Below are 16,490 nucleotides of genomic sequence, written 5' to 3' on the forward strand. Positions count from 1 at the left end.
ATTCATTAATCCTCAAAAGATCACATATTACTCCGTAAAAATGATAGGCTGTCCATTCATAATGTATGAGCACCATAGAATATGACAGAGCTTTAACAGCTCAACTTTTGACCCTTCTCATTTTGTATTCCGGTAGAAAAGGTGGATTCAGCTGCATGTTACTGTCACCAAAGCACCACTTTTAATCAGTGGCAGCTCTAGTGGCAGCTCTAGAAGAAAACACTTTAGACCACAGATGCAGTTGGTGGGATGTCAGCTGTGATCAATCAATAAATCTGACAGGATTCTTATTGAGCACGGCTAATCACCCGTTCGGGTCTCAAGGTGCTGGGGGGATGGGGAACGCAGCTCAATCGAGGCGCTGGATGGCCGGTTCAGTCAAAGAGCCAGGTCTTGAGGCCATTCCTGAATTGAGGCAGAGAGTTCCAGGTCTTAGCAGTGAGGCAGGAGAAGGATCTTCCTCCAGCTGTGGTCTTGTGGATCCGTGGGTTGGTGGCCAGGGCTAGGTGAGCGGAACAGAGTAGTCTGGTGGGTGCGTGGAATGCAAGGTGGCAGTTAAGGTGTGCAGGTCCGATGTTGTGGAGGGCTTTAGAGGCTTGCATGAGGAGCTTGAAGGAGATTCTTTTGTTAATCAGGAACCAGTGGAGGTCTCTCAGGTGCCCAACGATGTGGCTGCGGGAAGAGATGACAAGGATAAGTCTAGCAAAAGTATTCTGGATTCTTTGCAGCTTCTATTGGAGCTTCTGGGAGGTGCCGGCATAGAGTGCACTGCTGTAGTGGAGCTTGCTGCTGACGAGCGTCTGGGTCACTTTTCTTCTGGATTCAACGGGGATCCACTTGAAGATATTTTGGCGTAGGCAGAGCGTGTGCTAGCAGAAGGACGAGGCAGCGGTGACTTGGTGGTTCAAAGGAGTGAGGAGTCGAGGATGATGCTGAGGTTTCATGTGTGGTCGGTTCGTGTGGAGGGGGACTCTGAGCGCTGCAGGCCACTAGGAGTCAACCCAGGCAGAGGGGGGGGTGCTGAAAAGGAGGACTTCTGGCTTGTCAGAGTTGAGCTTGAGGTAGCTCTCTTTCATGCCAATGTTGAAGTTGTTCTTCACGACTATAAGTTCATTGGTGAGGAAAAGGATCAGCTGAGTGTTGTCGACATAGAAGACAATGTTGAGTCCATGGTTTCTGATGATGTCTGCTAGCCGGGCCATGTACATGTTGAAGAGGGTGGGGCTCAGGGAGGAGCCCTGGGGGATGCTGCAGCTGATCTCTGTATGTTGAGATGTGAACAGTGGTAGCATGACTTTCTGGGTTCGGCCAGTGAGGAAAGAGAGGATCCATTCAGGGCTGTGCCACAGATGCTGGCTTTGTGGTCTTGCACAGATGGTCCTTTAACATGTCAAGAGGAATGTTGTATGTTTATGCGGTGCATGGCGGAGGCATACATTATAGTTAGTTCAGTAAACTATAACATGAGTTTCAGTGGTTTTTGTTTGTTGTATAATGTTACTTTAAACTTTATGTTTTTGTAGTGAATTTCTAGGGTTTTTGGATGTAAGCTAGATTGTCTTCCCATACCTCATACCTAACTGTATCACTTCAGACTCAGAGCAAATATATATTAAAATGTATATTTACATACATATATATATACATATATATGTGTGTATATGTATATGTATATATGTATATGTATATATGTCAAACACAATGCGGCCGTTCCAAATGACGCGCTCAATGGCTGGTACTGGAGCTGGAGGGTAGGCCAATCCCTCTATTAACAATGTTCAATAAAAAGAATGACACCGCACTCTGTGAAGGTATCCATTCCTTTATTCTTTACAGTGCATCAAACCAACGTGTTTCGACCAAAGCGGTCTTTGTTAAAGTTAGTGAGTCCTTTCACTCTGTTGCCCTTTATACTCAAATGTCACAACATCAATTAGGAGGCATTATGGGACTGGTAGTATGCTAATTCAAAGGCAACATTATTAAAAACACAATTTTTTTTGTTATTTGAAAAAACAAATATATAACTACACAAATATCTAGAATGGTCGAATTTATACTCATATCAACCAAATATAATTCCAGATCATATATTTATCCAATTCTATCCATTTGTAATGACCTTCTATAGTGGTCTATGTTTTATATTTAATACTAAATCAATCATAATTTCCTGAATATGGTATCTGCCTCAATTAATAATAGGTAATCAAAGAATAGTACCTCGTTAAGGTCTTTTCAGGTCAACATAAATAATATGATATGATCTTGCATTTAATATTATGTATCATTTCAATCCAGGCTGCATTCACATTTAAATCCTTTTTATAGGGTTTTTTAATGTAAGCTAGATCTTATTCTCATACCTAACTATAACATCACTTCAAACTCAGAGAATATATACATATATATATTATCTAGTGGCTGTCTCCACTAGGTAGTTATAGTTAGGATGATATTTTCATGGAAAAAGCGTTTTTTGACTTGCCTAAAAGTTTCAGGTTGATCCGTCAAGCGGGGGCCAAGAAAAAAGGGGCTAAAAAAACAATGCTTTTCCCATGTTAATTCATATAGGATCTGTCAATGCATCTAGAGCCTGAAACGATGGATGGAATTACACCAAATGTGTCAGAAAGCTAGCTGTCAATACGCAGATTGTGCTTTTTGTTAATTGGGGTAAATCCCTTCAGTAGACTACCAGAAATTTAAGGAAATTCAGATGTGTATATTACTGGCCCCAAAGTATTTGCAAACAAAAACAAGCTCGTGCAGGGAAATGCACAGTTCTGATTGGCTGCCAACATTTCAAACCAGGAAGTGTTGGCAACCATCTTGGGACTCGGTAAAAAAGTTTTTTTTTAAATGAAAGGGCCCTGGTTAGAGACACCCTGACCCCTTAGCAGTGGTGGGGGAGTCTCAGAGGGACCCACCAGAGCAAAAAAATAATATTTAAAAGTATTTATTTGCAGGACATTCGCAATATTCTCAAATTTGGGGCAAACATTTTTTTAAAAAACAAGCGAGGGCTCCCGCTCTTGTTTTTTTATAAGCTCTGAGGTGGGCCAGGTCTTTGGGCATTACACATTTTGTGTGGAGGGCCTCCTGGCCCTCCCACAGTCCTGGGACCACCACGTCCCTAGGGCTTTCATTTTTTTATATGCAGGGGACCCATGCCCCCCTGCTGCCCTGGGGATGCCACCTCCCCAGGGCTTCAAATTAAATATATGCAGGGGGCCTGCAGCCCCCCAAAACCTGGGTGCCACCACCCCTGAGCTTTGCTTTAAATAGATGTGGGGGGCCCACAACCCCCGTATCCCCAGGACCACCATCCCCAAGGCAAAGCTTTAAAAAAGTGTATTGAGTCCCTCAGAGACCCCTGTACCCTGGGGACTACTCCCCCCGGGGCTATTGTTGCTGGAGGGGGCTTATACGGCCCCCCTCATGGGGCCACTTATGACCCTGGGAACCACCACCCCTAGGGACGACTCCTGCTATGTCCTGGGGTGCCCACCCCATGACATAACTTTTTGCTGGCTTTGCTGCAGCTTTGCAGCTACAGCAAAGCCACAGCAAACGCTTTGAGTTTTGATAATGGGACCTGTAAAGCAGTGCAGGGGACAGAGATGAAATGCTTCAGTAAGCTCAGAGCTGCTCTCAAAGCAACTCCCTGCTTGCTGAAGCAATGGCACTGCGAGGGGAGCCTCAAGGCTTCCCCTGCAGTTCCAGGTAGCCGGTACATCCTCATAGTTCATTGTGAAGGTTGCAGACCTTAACACTGAGCTTTGGAGGTTCGAGTACCTATTTAAAAAAAAAAAAAATGCATTTTGTCTTTTAAATTGGAAGCAAATATCTCATTCTAAGTATATCAGATATCAAAGCCTATAAAACTCTATCTCTCTCGCTCTCACTTTCTTTCTCTCTCTGTCTCTGTTTCAATCAATTCTCCCACACACACACACTCAGACACTTACGCACCTACTCACAGACCCACTCAGACACTTATGCACCCACCCATAGACCAACTCAGTCACTCATGCACCCACTCTCAGACCCACTCAGACCCTCATGCACTCATTCACAGCCCCAGTCAGACCCCCACACACCCACTCAGACCGACTCAAACAGTTACACACCCTCTCACACACCCACTCAGACTGTCACACACCCACTCACAGACCAGCACACAGACTGATGCATCGACTAAAACACTGATGTATGCACTCTCACACCCATACAGACACCCTGACAGCCAGTCTTACCCCCGATACGGTCTCTCACACCTATTTTCACACCCAGAGAGGCCACAGCCTACTTCTGCCATGCATGTGCAAAGTGCTGTGCACAACATCGGTTTTGGTGGTTAGGGGTTTGGCCACAGTGACTGGCTGCAGGCCAGCCCTTGAGGGCAGCTCCTACTGCCCATGGGAGAAGGCTGTGCACGGTGCAAAGTTTGGTGCTTATAGGAGGTTGGCCTCAAGGCTGAAGGCCGTGTGTGGCGGTGGTCATATTCACTTATACCAATGTAAATTACTATATGTTAAAAAAAACATAGAAATTCACCCAAAGGTTACAGGGACGGTATAGGAAGGTTCTGAACTTCCTTGCACAAAACCATAGAAATTCAGCATTTAGAGTTTTTTCAAGCAACTAAAACTCGCGCCCTGAGGTAACTATAACTGCAAATGTTACACTCTTATTACGAATGATGTTATAGGAGATGTCATATACATTTATTTACTGAAAAAAAAAATGTTACAGTGACGTTATAGTTAGGAAGTAGAATTAAAAAACCTTTGAAATGCAGAATAAAACCAAAGGCTACAGGTATGCTACAGTTAGGTTCAATTCTTGCACACACAAGACCACAGAAATTCAGCAGTTATAGTTATCTCAAATAACTATGACACATGCCCTAACATAACTATAGCTCACGCCCCCACCATGCACAGTTTTCTCATCAATAATTGTACTGCAAGTGTTATACTGATTTTATCAATGATGTTATAGAAGATGTCAGGAGTGTAATATCTGGGATAATTAGCAGTGCATGGCAAGGGTGTGAGTTATAGTTTAGGGCGTGAGTTATTGTTACTTGAACTAACTCTAACAACAGAATTTCTATGGTTTTGTGTGTGTAAATTCAGAACCTAACAATAATGCCCCTCTAACCTTTGTTTTTTTCTGTGAATGTCAAAGGTTTTTAAAATGCTAATTCCTAACTATAACGTCCCTGTAACCTTTGTTTTATTCCTGTAAATGTCTATGTTTTTTCACGTTAAGTAATATTTCATTAATTTATGTTAATCCAACACTGCTGTGCACAACCTTTGGCCCCCCTGCCTGTCCATTTGGGACCCCTGCATGCCAGTTTGGGCTTCTAGCTCATTTTACATACTTGTAGTAGTTAAAAGGGAGACCAACGCGCTCTGTTCTCAATGGTACATGACAAGCAAAAAAACACTCATCACAGTCACTTCATAAGATATTGTGCTCAAATGAGTAACAACGCAAACACCTCCATCAAGGATTTCAGATAACATTTCAATGTGAAACTGCAGAAAAGATACATTTGCTTTGCCATGACCATGCGCAACAAGTTAGGATGATTTGTACCTTACAGAAGTGGAGCTTAACCTGGGGCACCCGCTTTGTTTATATTTGTAAGTGCTTCCAGTTGAGGTTTTATTTCTGTGAAATGAGCATGACTTGCTTATTTATCCATCAAGAGGCCACCGTTTTATGCAAAGTATCTACCCAGCTGGAGTACTTTCTACTGGCTAAATAGTAAGTGCTACCTCATTGGGTAAATGTATAGTGTATCTCCTATATAAGACACTGAGTTAATATCTCCAGTGACCTTGTGTGTCTGTAATTTAGGCAATGTGATTGTTCCTCTAGCATCTACATACACAAGTCTGTGATAACATTAATCCCAGTGTGGCAAAAATGACCACACTACAAAGAGTTAAATCTCCACCAAACAAGGGTACTTCCTCTTAATTATATGCAGTAAGTGCCTCTTTGTTCAGTGGAGATGTGGTCCTCTGTCAGGGACTGAGGGGGTAGCCTCAATACCCCGCAGTCCCTGCCGGCTCCCCACCTCCTTTGGGAGCTGAAGTTACTCCTGCATGCAAGAATGTATCTTCCTCGTGCAGGAGGAATCCTTTCATCTGTTTAAGTGGGCAGGAAAACAGATGAAAAGTCCGCTCCTAGTGAGCAGGAGCAGTTTTCTTGTTCCAACACGTTGGAAGTGAACTTACAGTTTGCTCTCGCTTGTTGGGAGCTATCAAATCTCCCACCAAGTGACAGCACACTGCTATCTCCTGAGAGTGGGCACCTCAGGAGCTAGGGAGCCAGCCTTGGCAGTCCTGAGGGTCATTAATGGCTCCAGGAGGGAGGCTGGGCAGCCCCCTCCTTTGGTTAGCATTGGCCCCAGAAAAGTGGTTGTCCTGAGGGCCGTATATGGTTCGGGAGGGGGGCCGTGTAGCCCTCTTCCACTTTAAATTTCATTACAGGCCCCTGGGAGTTGGTGGTTCCTGGGGCCTGGGGAGTCCACTCGGCCCCCCTTTAAACAAGCTAATTAAGCCCCGGGGAGGTGGTGGTCCTCGCAGCATCCACATATTTCATCAGTCATGACATCTTCTATGACATCCTTGATAATATCACTGCTGTAAAATTATTGACGATAAAACTGTAAAACTGTGCATGGAGGGGGAAGTTATAGTTACTTTAGGGCATGAGTTATAGTTACATGAGATAACTGTAACTATAACTGCTGAATTTTCATGGTTTTGTACGAGTGAAATCTGAGCCTAACTATACCTTCCCTGTAACCTTTGTTTTTTTAGTGAATACAAATATATAAATATATGTTTAAATATATATATTTTTTTTTTTGACTAAAAAACAAAGGTTACTGGGTCAGTATAGTTAGGAAATAAATTTTAAAGTAAACCTTAGAAATTCATTAAAAAACAAAGGTTACAGGAACATTATTGTTAGGTTCAGATTTACACACACAAAACTATAGAAATTCAGCATTTAGAGTTATATTTATCTCAAGTAAATATAACTCATGCTCTAAGATAACTATGGCTCGTGCCCCGTGCACAGTTTTTGCATCAATAATTTCTCTGCAAATAGTGCAGTGATGTCATCAATGATGTAATAGAAGATGTCATGACTGATGTGATATGTGGGGTTATTAGCAGTGCATGGTTGTCACTAAAGTTAATTGAGATAACTTTAAATATAACTGCCCGGGCCGCTTTTGGCTCTGGGGACCCCATCCCCAGGGCCTAGAGCATTTTTATAGGGGGATGGGCTAAGGAGCCCCCTCCCTGGGACCCCATCCCCTGGGGCAAGGCAAAATATTTGAGGGGGAGGGGCAAACAGCACCCCCTCCCCAGGCCAATATCGACCCTAGGGCCCCCATTCCTCAGGACCCATCACCAAACTAAAGGGGGAGGGGGCACCCCTCAGGACCCATCTGAATATGCAAAGTGGGAAGGGGGCTGCGTGACCCCCTCTCTCCTGGCCAATGTTGTCATTGGGACCCTATTAGATAGCCCCTATCCCCAATCCCCCGAGTCCCGGCCAACAAAGCCGACATTGCTCCTGCCTGAAGGGAAAAGCTAATAGTGCTGCTACTTGTGGGTGGGAGCAATCCTTTCATCTGTTTCCATCCCCTCCCAGCTGGTGGGAGCATTGTTCAAGGTCCCGTTGGCTGGGAGCAGACTTGGTATTTGCTCCCGCTTGTCTGGAGATTTGAAATTGCTCCATCCTAGCAAGAGGAAACACAGGTTTCTCTGCCTGCACTAGTGCAGCCTAGATAGGCTGAGCTGGCCCCAAGTGATGGGGTCACTAGGGTCATTAATGGCTCAGGGAGGGGCCAGTGTTACCCCAGTCCCCTTTGCATACAACAATGGGCCCCAGGGGATGGTGTTCCAGCGGCCGAAATAGGCCCAAGGAGTGGGGACACGTGCCCTCTCATCCTTCTGGAAAATGGCTGGGAGATGGGGGCCCTGGGGCCAAAATAGACCTGGGGAAGGGCGGCCTTGCATGCCCCCTCTCCACAATACATATATTTGTAATCCCCAGGCTGTTTGCAATGGATCCTCAACAGATTAGCAGCAATTAAATGTTTGTTTTAAAAACAATGTTTTTGACCTCAGGCTAGGCCCCTGTGTGACCCCACCACCAGGGCTAGGGGTTCAGGGTATTTCTACCTTTCCCTATTGAGTCTTCTTTTGCATTTGTGTTAGGACTCAGGACAGAGTCTTGAGTCCTAACATGGCTGACACTACTTCCTGGTTGAAGTAGGGACAGCCAATCAGATCTCAGCTTGAGATCCACCAGGTCTGTGGACCTGTCTTTAATTACTCCAAAACTACTGAACAGATTTATACCGAATTACAAAAAAGCACTCTTTCTGGACAAGGATCTAGCTTTCTGCCAAGTTTGGTGTAATTCCGTTCAGCGGGTTAGGCTGTAGTCGTGTCTAGAATTGATATGGGAAATTACATGGAAAAACGCATTTTGGGACCCCCCTTTTTCTCAGTCCCACTTGGTGAATCACCACAAAACTTCCCAGACAGCAGCTGAAGTGGCTGGCAAACTAGTTTTAAAAATGTTGTGAAGATTCGTGAAAAGGCACTCAAATTTTTAACAAAATGAAAAATTATTTTCCTATGGAAACTGGATTTTAATTACAACTACCTACTAGCAATAACAATCTCTATATCTGGCTATAGATACAATACACATCAGGTTAGTAGAATCCTTTGTCTGTTAAAGCAACTAAGGCCCTCATTACAACCCTGGCGGTTGGTGTTAAAGCGGCGGTAACAGTTCCAACAGGCCAGCAGTAAAAAAAATGGAATCAGGCACTTTAATACTCCGACCGCCACGGCGGTAGCAACAAACACCACGGCGGTCACCGCCAACAGACAAGTGGAAGACAATGTACCGCCCACCACATTACAACCCACCCATCCGCCATCTTTTCCGAGGCGGTACCAACGCCATCAAAAGCACGGCGGAAACAGTACTTGGAAGGGAAACACTCACCTTTCGACACTCAACGAAGAACTAGAACGCCATGGAGCCCGAAGTACAGGTGTTACTGATGTTGGTGTATCTTCTCATCTACCAGGAGTTCAACGGGCGTCAGCGACGACCACAGTAAGTACTGCACCTAGCACACCGGGGAGGGAGGAGGAAAAAAGAGTGACACACACACGCAACATGCAACACCCCCACCCCCACCCTCACCCCCAACACCATGCGCACACACACATGCAACAACATTACATATACACCCCGTAACTCTCTGGAATAACGCAATGACAAAAGGAATTGAGTAAAACCAGTGTCATATTAGAAATAGCAGATATCCGTTTCAAATTCAAAAACAGTATTTACATTATATACAATATGTACAATACGGAGAGTACACTGCAGGAGCATCAGGTCAAAAACACACAGGCACCTCAGGGGGACGGAGAAGGGGGGGCACCTCAGCCGGAAGATGGGACAACGCCACTGCTCCTGGAGGGGGCCCCATGCCCACAGCGATGTCCTGGGGAGTGCAAGGCCACAGTCTCTAAAGTCTCTCAAGTGGGTGGTTTGCCCACTGCTTGGTCCTAGGGAGTGCAAAGCCACAGTCTCTCAAGTGGGTGGTTCCCCACTGCCTGGTCCTGGGGAGTGCAAAGCCACAGTCTCTCAAGTGGGTGGTTTGCCCACTGCCTGGTCCTGGGGAGTGCAAAGCCACAGTCTCTCAAGTCTCTCAAGTCTCTCAAGTGGGTGGTTTGCCTACTGCCTGGTTCTTGGGAGTGCAAAGCCACAGTCTCTCAAGTCTCTCAAGTGGGTGGTCTGCCCGCTGCCTGGTCCTGGAGAGTGCAAAGCCACAGTCTCTCAAGTGGATGCCTTTCTCCAATGGTTCTGAATGGGGCTTTGTACCCAGTCTGCTTCATCCTGCCAAGGATAGGGTGAGTGGATGCCTTTCTCCACTGGTTCTGGGGGGGGCTTTGTGCCCAGTCTGCTTCATCCTACCAAGGATAGGGTAAGTGGATGCCTTTCTCCACTTGTTCTGGAGGGGGCTTTGTACCCAGTCTGCTTCATCCTGCCAAGGATAGGGTGAGTGGATGCCTTTCTCCACTGGTTCTGGAGGGGCCTTTGTGCCCAGTTTGCTTCATCCTGCCAAGGATAGGGTGAGTGGATGCCTTTTTCCACTGGTTCTGGAGGGGCCTTTGTGCCCAGTGTTGCAACACTTGGGGTGTGGCAGTTCACAGTCTCTCACCTGGGTGTCTGAGCCATGAGATTTTCAGTGACCAGGATGCATGATAGTCCATGGAGGCGGGGCTAGAGTCCATCCGGCGGCAGCTACGGCTGCACAGTGGTGAGTAGTGCCAGTGCCGGTGGGGGTGCTGCCAGTGGTAGAGGGCGGCTCCAGCCCCTGTCCTGCAGCCTCGGACGGCTGCCCACTGGGCTGCTGCTGCTGGCAGTGGTGCTACTGTCAGCAGTGCAGGTGGCGGTGCTTGCGTCGGGGCTTGCGGCGGTGCTTGCAGCGGTGCAGGTGGTGGTGCTGGCCCCGGTGCAGGTGCTGATGCAGCCAGTGGTGGGGGTGTTGTGTAGCCATTTTAGTTGTAGCTCCATGCACATTATTTTAACACACTAGGCCGCTGTGTACTTTAACCTAAGTATATTTTATTCAGCTTCGTTTTATTATTGTTACAATAACCATTTTTACGGTCTTGTTTTATTTTCATCTATCTAACTGTTTTTGCCTAGGCCAGCACTTTGTTCTCAAACAAGACATTCTTGATCACTCTGTGCTTCCTTCAGTGCTACAGCTCGGTACATTGCAGGTGAACGTGGTAGAAGTTTACTCTCCAAAATTCGTAGAAAATACACATCCTTATGTAGGGACACTTTCTCAGAATATCAGATGTCTTATTATATAAACACTTCCTTGTCCCTTACACGTTAGAGGGAGATTTCAGCCAGGGAACCACGACTGTATGCTGATTGCCGAATGCTTCGCTACAGATGCTAACGCAGACCGCAGGCCTTTGCTCAGGTATGGGGGTTGATGTCTTCCCAGGGGAACCTGAAAGGCAGAATTAGAGCTTAATATGCTGTGCTCCATCTTAGTCTAGATAGGGATTAATCCATCGAAACTAGTGACAATATGATGGTGTTGTTTTTATGCTTCACTCTTCTCATCACAATTTTAATACTGTCAATCAATCAATCAAAAAATTTGTAGAGTGCGCTACTCACCCGTGAGGGTCTCAAGGCGCTGGGGGGATAGGGGGGAGGGCAGGTAAGGTCACTGATCGAACAACCATGTCTTGAGCTTCTTTCTGAAGACCAGGAGGTCCTTGGTTTTGCGAAGGTCGGTGGGGAGGGAGTTCCAGGTTTTGGGGGCGAGGTAGGCGAAGGACCTGTCTCCTGTGGTGGTGCGGTGGATGCGGGGGACTGTGGCTAGGGTGAGGTTGGCTGATCGGAGGTTGCGTGTGGGAGTGTGGAAGTTCACTCTATAGTTGAGGTAGGTTGGGCCAGTGTTGTGGAGGGATTTGTGTGCGTGGATGAGGATCTTGAATGTGATTCTCTTGTCTATGGGGAGCCAGTGAAGGGATTTGAGGTGTGGTGAGATTCGTTCGTGGTGGGGAGGCCAAGGATGAGGCGTGCAGCTGTGTTCTGGATTCTCTGGAGTTTGCGTTTTGTTTGGTGCCGGCGTAGAGGGCGTTACCGTAGTCCAGTCTGCTGCTGATGAGTGCGTGGGTGACTGTCTTTCTGGTTTCTGGCGGAATCCATTTGAAGGATTTTTTTAGAGTGCGGAGTGTGTGGAAGCAGGAGGAGGTTAGAGCATTGATTTGCTGTGTCATGGAGAGGGCGGGGTCAAGGATGATGCCGAGGTTGCGTGCGTGGTTTGCGGGGGTGGGTGCGGGGCCTAGGGCGGTGGGCCACCAGGAGTCATCCCATGTGGTTTTGTTGGGGCCGAAGATGATGATCTCAGTTTTGTTTGAGTTGAGCTTGAGGTGGGTAGTGGTCATCCAATTGGCGGTGTCGAGGAGAGCGGCGTGTAGGTTGGTTTTGGCAGTGGTTGGGTTGCGGGTGAGGGAGAGGATGAGTTGGGTGTCATCTGCATAGGAGAGGATAGTGATTCCGTGTGCTCGGAGGATGTTGGCTAGGGGGATCATGTAGATGTTGAAAGTGTGGGGCTGAGGGAGGACCCTTGGGGAACTCCGCAGGTGATCTTGGTAGTGTTGGAGTGGAAGGGTGGAAGGCGGACTCTCTGGGTCCGGTCGGTGAGGAAGGAGTTGAGCCAGTCTAAGGCTTTGTGGCAAATTCCTATGTTGTGGAGGCATGTGCGGAGTGTGTGGTGGCAGACGGTGTCAAAGGCTGCGCAGAGGTCTAGAAGGATGAGTGCGATGGTCTCACCTTTGTCGACTTTGGTCCTGATGTCGTCAGTGCATGCGATGAGGGCGGTTTCCGTGCTGTGGTTTTTGCAGAACCCAGATTGTGAGGGGTCAAGAGTGTTGTTTGCTTCGAGGAAGTGGGATAGGCGGGCGTTGACTAATTTCTTAGCAACCTTGGCGGGGAAAGGGAGGAGGGAGATGGGGCGGTAGTTGGAGAGGATCTCAGGGTCGGCTTGTTTTTTTTTTTGGAAGAGCGGTGATTTCCGCGTGCTTCCAGGGGTCTGGGTAGGTGGCGGAGTCGAAAGAGGAGTTGATTATGTTGTAGAGTATGGGGGCGATGGTTGGGCTAGCTTTGTTGTAGTTGCGGTGTGGGCAAGGGTCGGAGGGGGATCCACAGTGGATGGAGTTCATGTTTTTTTCGGTTTCTTCATGTGTGGGGGGGGGTCCAGGTGGAGAGTGTGGTGGGGGGTCATGAGTGGGGGTTGGATTGGGTGAGTGAGGGGTGTGGTGGGTTTGTGTGGTATGAAGCTGTTGTGGATGTCCAGGATTTTGTGGAGGAAGTGGTTGGAAAGTGCGTCACATAGGGACTGTGTGTGTGTGGGGTCTATGTTGCTGGCTTTGGGTTTGGCAAGTTCATTGATGATGGTGAAAAGTTCTTTGCTGTTTTGAGAGTTGTTGTCAAGGCGTGTCTTGTAATGATCTCTTTTGGCGGTGCGTATGAGTTGGTGATGGGTGCGAATGGTGGTTTTGAGGGTGGAGGAGTTGGTTGTGGAAGGTTCTAGTCGCCATATTTTCTCATCTTGGCAGCATTTGCGCTTGGAGTCTTGGAGTTCAGGGGTGAACCATGGAGAGTTCTTGATGTTTCGGGTGGCGATGTGTTTTCTGAGGGGGGCTAGTGTGTCTGCACAGGTAGTGATCCATTTGGAGAGGTTATGTGATCCTGTGTTTTGGTTGTTGGCGTGGGGTGGGTTATTGGCCAGTTGGGAGTTTAGTCGTTCTGTGGGGATCTTGTCCCACATGCGGTAGGGGGTGGTGTGTTGATGGTAGTGTGTGGGGGATTTGGTGAAGGAGAAGTGGACGCAGTGGTGGTCAGTCCAGAGGAGTTCGGTGGTGTGGGTGTAGGCTATGTGTTGGCTTGCGGCGAAAATTGCATCGAGCGTGTGTCCTGCTGAGTGGGTGGGTGCGGTGACCAGTTGTTTGAGTCCGAGGTTGGTGAGGCTGTCTATGAGGGAGGTAGTGTTGTCGTCTTGTAGGTTTTCTAACTGAAAGTTGAAATCACTGAGGATGATGTAGTCTGTGGAGGTGAGGGCGTGTGAGCTGATGCTGTCGGCGATGGTGTCGCAGAAGGAGGGGCGTGGTCCGGGTGGTCTGTAGATTAGTGTACCTCTGAGGGTGGAGTTGTTGTTAATGTGGATGAGGAAGTGCATGTGTTCAGTGTTGTTGATAGTGTCTTGGGAGCTGGTGGTGACTTTGATGGTGTCTCTGTGTAGGATGGCGATGCCACCGCCTGGCCTGTTGAGGCGGTCTTTGTGTTAGAGTTTGTATCCCTTGGGGGTGGCTATGGCTATGTCTGGTTCTGAGGAGGGGTTGGTCCAGGTTTCCGTGAGGAAGGCGATGTCAGGTGAGTGTGATGTGATGAGGTCCCAGAGTTCTATGGCATGTTTGTGAAGGGAGCGGATGTTGAGGAGCAGGCAGTTGAGGTGGTTGTGGTGGGTGGCGTTGGTGTGGTGCGTGAGGGTGTTGTTGCGGGGTGTGTTCTGGTTGTGGGCTGGTGTGCGGCGGGGTTGGTTGGCAGGGGCAGGGTGGGTGAGTGTTGTGTTGGTCGTGTTGTGTTTGTTGAAGGTGGGGTCGCTATGGTTGGTGTGTGGTGTGAGGGATGAGGAGCAGGAGAAGTGACAGGTGTGGCAGGTGAAGGGGCCATGAGTGTGTGTGGGGCTAGATGGGGTGCATGTGGGGTGGGGGCCTGGGTTGAGAGAGTGGAGGGTGAGGGGGGAGTAGGTGTGTCTGAGAGGGCCAGGGGGATTGGCGCTGGGCGCAGTCTTTGCGCAGACGGGCGCAGACCGGCTTGCCTTTGGCGCACCTTCGGCGCTTCAGCGGCACGTGTCCGCAACGCGGCTGCCATAAGAGGAGGGGAGGGTGGGAGTGGCAGCTGGAAGGAGGGAGGGCTTGATGAATGAGAGGGCTGGGAGCTGGGGCCGCAGGGGGCGAAGCGTCGGGAAAAACCAGGCAAAAGGACGGTGAGGAGGAGGGGGAAACGAGAGGGGCCGTAGGGGACGCAGTGGCGGGAAAAACCAGGCAAAAGGACGGTGAGGAGGAGGGGGGAGGCAGGAGGGGCTGCAGGGGACACAGCGGTGGGAAAAATCAGGCAAAAGGATGGTGAGGCGGAGGGGGGAGGCGGGAGGTGGTTGGAGCTGCAGCGGACGCAGCAGCGGGAAAAACCAGGCAAAAGGGTGGTGAGGAGGAGGGGGGAGGCGGGAGGTGCTGCAGGGGGTGCAGCAGCGGGATAAAATGGAAAGCAAAGCCGGTGAGGAGGTGCTAGTTAGCCGGAGCAAAACCCAGATTGGAGCGACAGGTGTCACTCGCAGTGGGATGGACTCAGTCTCCCACACCGCGGGTGATTCTGCTGCTCAAAATCCAGTAGTCTCATTAGACAGGGGGAGGCTCTAGCCCTTCTCCTGCAGCCTCGGACGTCTGCCCACTGGGGCTGCTGCTGCTGCTGACAGCAGTGGTGTTTGCAGCGGTGCAGGTGGCAGTGCTTGCGGCGGTGCTAGCGGCGGGGCTGTTGGCGGAGCTGGCCCCGGTGCAGGTGGCGGTGCTGCCGGTTGTCCTGGTGGCCACCAGGCCTTCACCTGCAGCCTCAGATGGCTGATGTGCCTTCCCTGATGTTTTGTGCCTCTTCCTCACCATGGCAGATGGTGGTGTCACCTTGGGTCTGGCAGCTAGAGTCTTTGAGGTGGCCTTACTGGGTGGTTATGGCTCCTTCCCCTTGCAGGATGCTGTCCCCGTCTTCACCTTGCCAGGTGGTGGAATGGATTTTGCCTTTGCAGGGATTGGTGGCACCCTAGCTGTCCTGACGGGTCCCCCCTTTGATCCTCTGACAGGTGCAGGAAACACAGCAGACGTGGACTTGGTTACTGAGGTGCTGGCCTGGGTTTTGGCCACCCTGGCCTGAGGGGAAGGACATGGGGTGGGGTAGGGAACAGGAAAATCCCCTTAGGGACACTGGGGAGGGAAGAGGGAGAAGGTCTGGGAGTGGAGGAGTGGTTGTAGGAGGTGTCTGTCTGCGGAGTTTGGGTGTAGGTGCATGGGCTGGATGCTGTTGGGAGGTGGATGGCTGTTGGGTGGGGTTGGGTGGGTGGGTGCTTGCGTTTGTGTACATTCGGAGGAGGGGTCACAGACACACTTGGAAAGGATACAGGGGAATTGTGCATGGATGTGGGGGTGGTGACTGCCAGTGAGGGGTGTGTAGTGATGGGCGTGCTGGTGATGGAGGTAGTGGATGAGGATGTAGTGCATGCAGGTGTGAGTGGAGACACTACTGGGAGGGAGGTGGACAAGGAGGAGGAGGGGACACAGTGGAGTCAGTGGATGCTGGTGTGTCTGCACGCGGATGGTGCTTGTGTGAGTGCCTGTGAGATGAAATGTGGTGCTTGTGTTTGCCTGTGCCACTTTTGTGTGTTGATTTGGGTGAATGCTGGTCTGAAGGTGTGCTTGGGATAGGCTGGGGTTGAGGGGATTGGGACTGGGTTGAGGAAGTTGGAGGGGGAGGCTGGATACAGGGACAATGGCTGCCATCAGTGCGGAGGCCAGAGCCTGAAATGCTCTCTGTTGGGCCGCCATGCCAGAGTGAATGCCCTCCAGGTATGCATTTATTTGTTACAAATGCCTCTAGACACCCTGGGTGGCATTCAGAATGGTTGACTGCCCAACAGTGAGGGATCTCAGGAGGTCAATAGCCTCCTCATTAAGGGCAGCAGGGCTGACTGGGGCAGGGCTTGAGGTGCCTGGGGTGAAGGAGATGCCCACCCTCCTGGGTGAGTGGGCACGGGAAACACGTTTAGGGGC

The 16,490-nt window shown here is 49.3% G+C and overlaps 1 protein-coding gene across 2 annotated transcripts in view; it reads left to right on the top strand.

The window, feature by feature from the left end:
• The window catches only part of LOC138264458 (sodium- and chloride-dependent neutral and basic amino acid transporter B(0+)-like), a 245,105-nt gene that overhangs the window by 16,760 nt on the left and 211,855 nt on the right, over positions 1 to 16,490 (top strand). The gene's annotated exons all lie outside the window — the stretch shown is intronic.

Source organism: Pleurodeles waltl, chromosome 2_1, assembly GCF_031143425.1.
Source record: "Pleurodeles waltl isolate 20211129_DDA chromosome 2_1, aPleWal1.hap1.20221129, whole genome shotgun sequence".
Classification (NCBI taxonomy): domain Eukaryota; kingdom Metazoa; phylum Chordata; class Amphibia; order Caudata; family Salamandridae; genus Pleurodeles; species Pleurodeles waltl.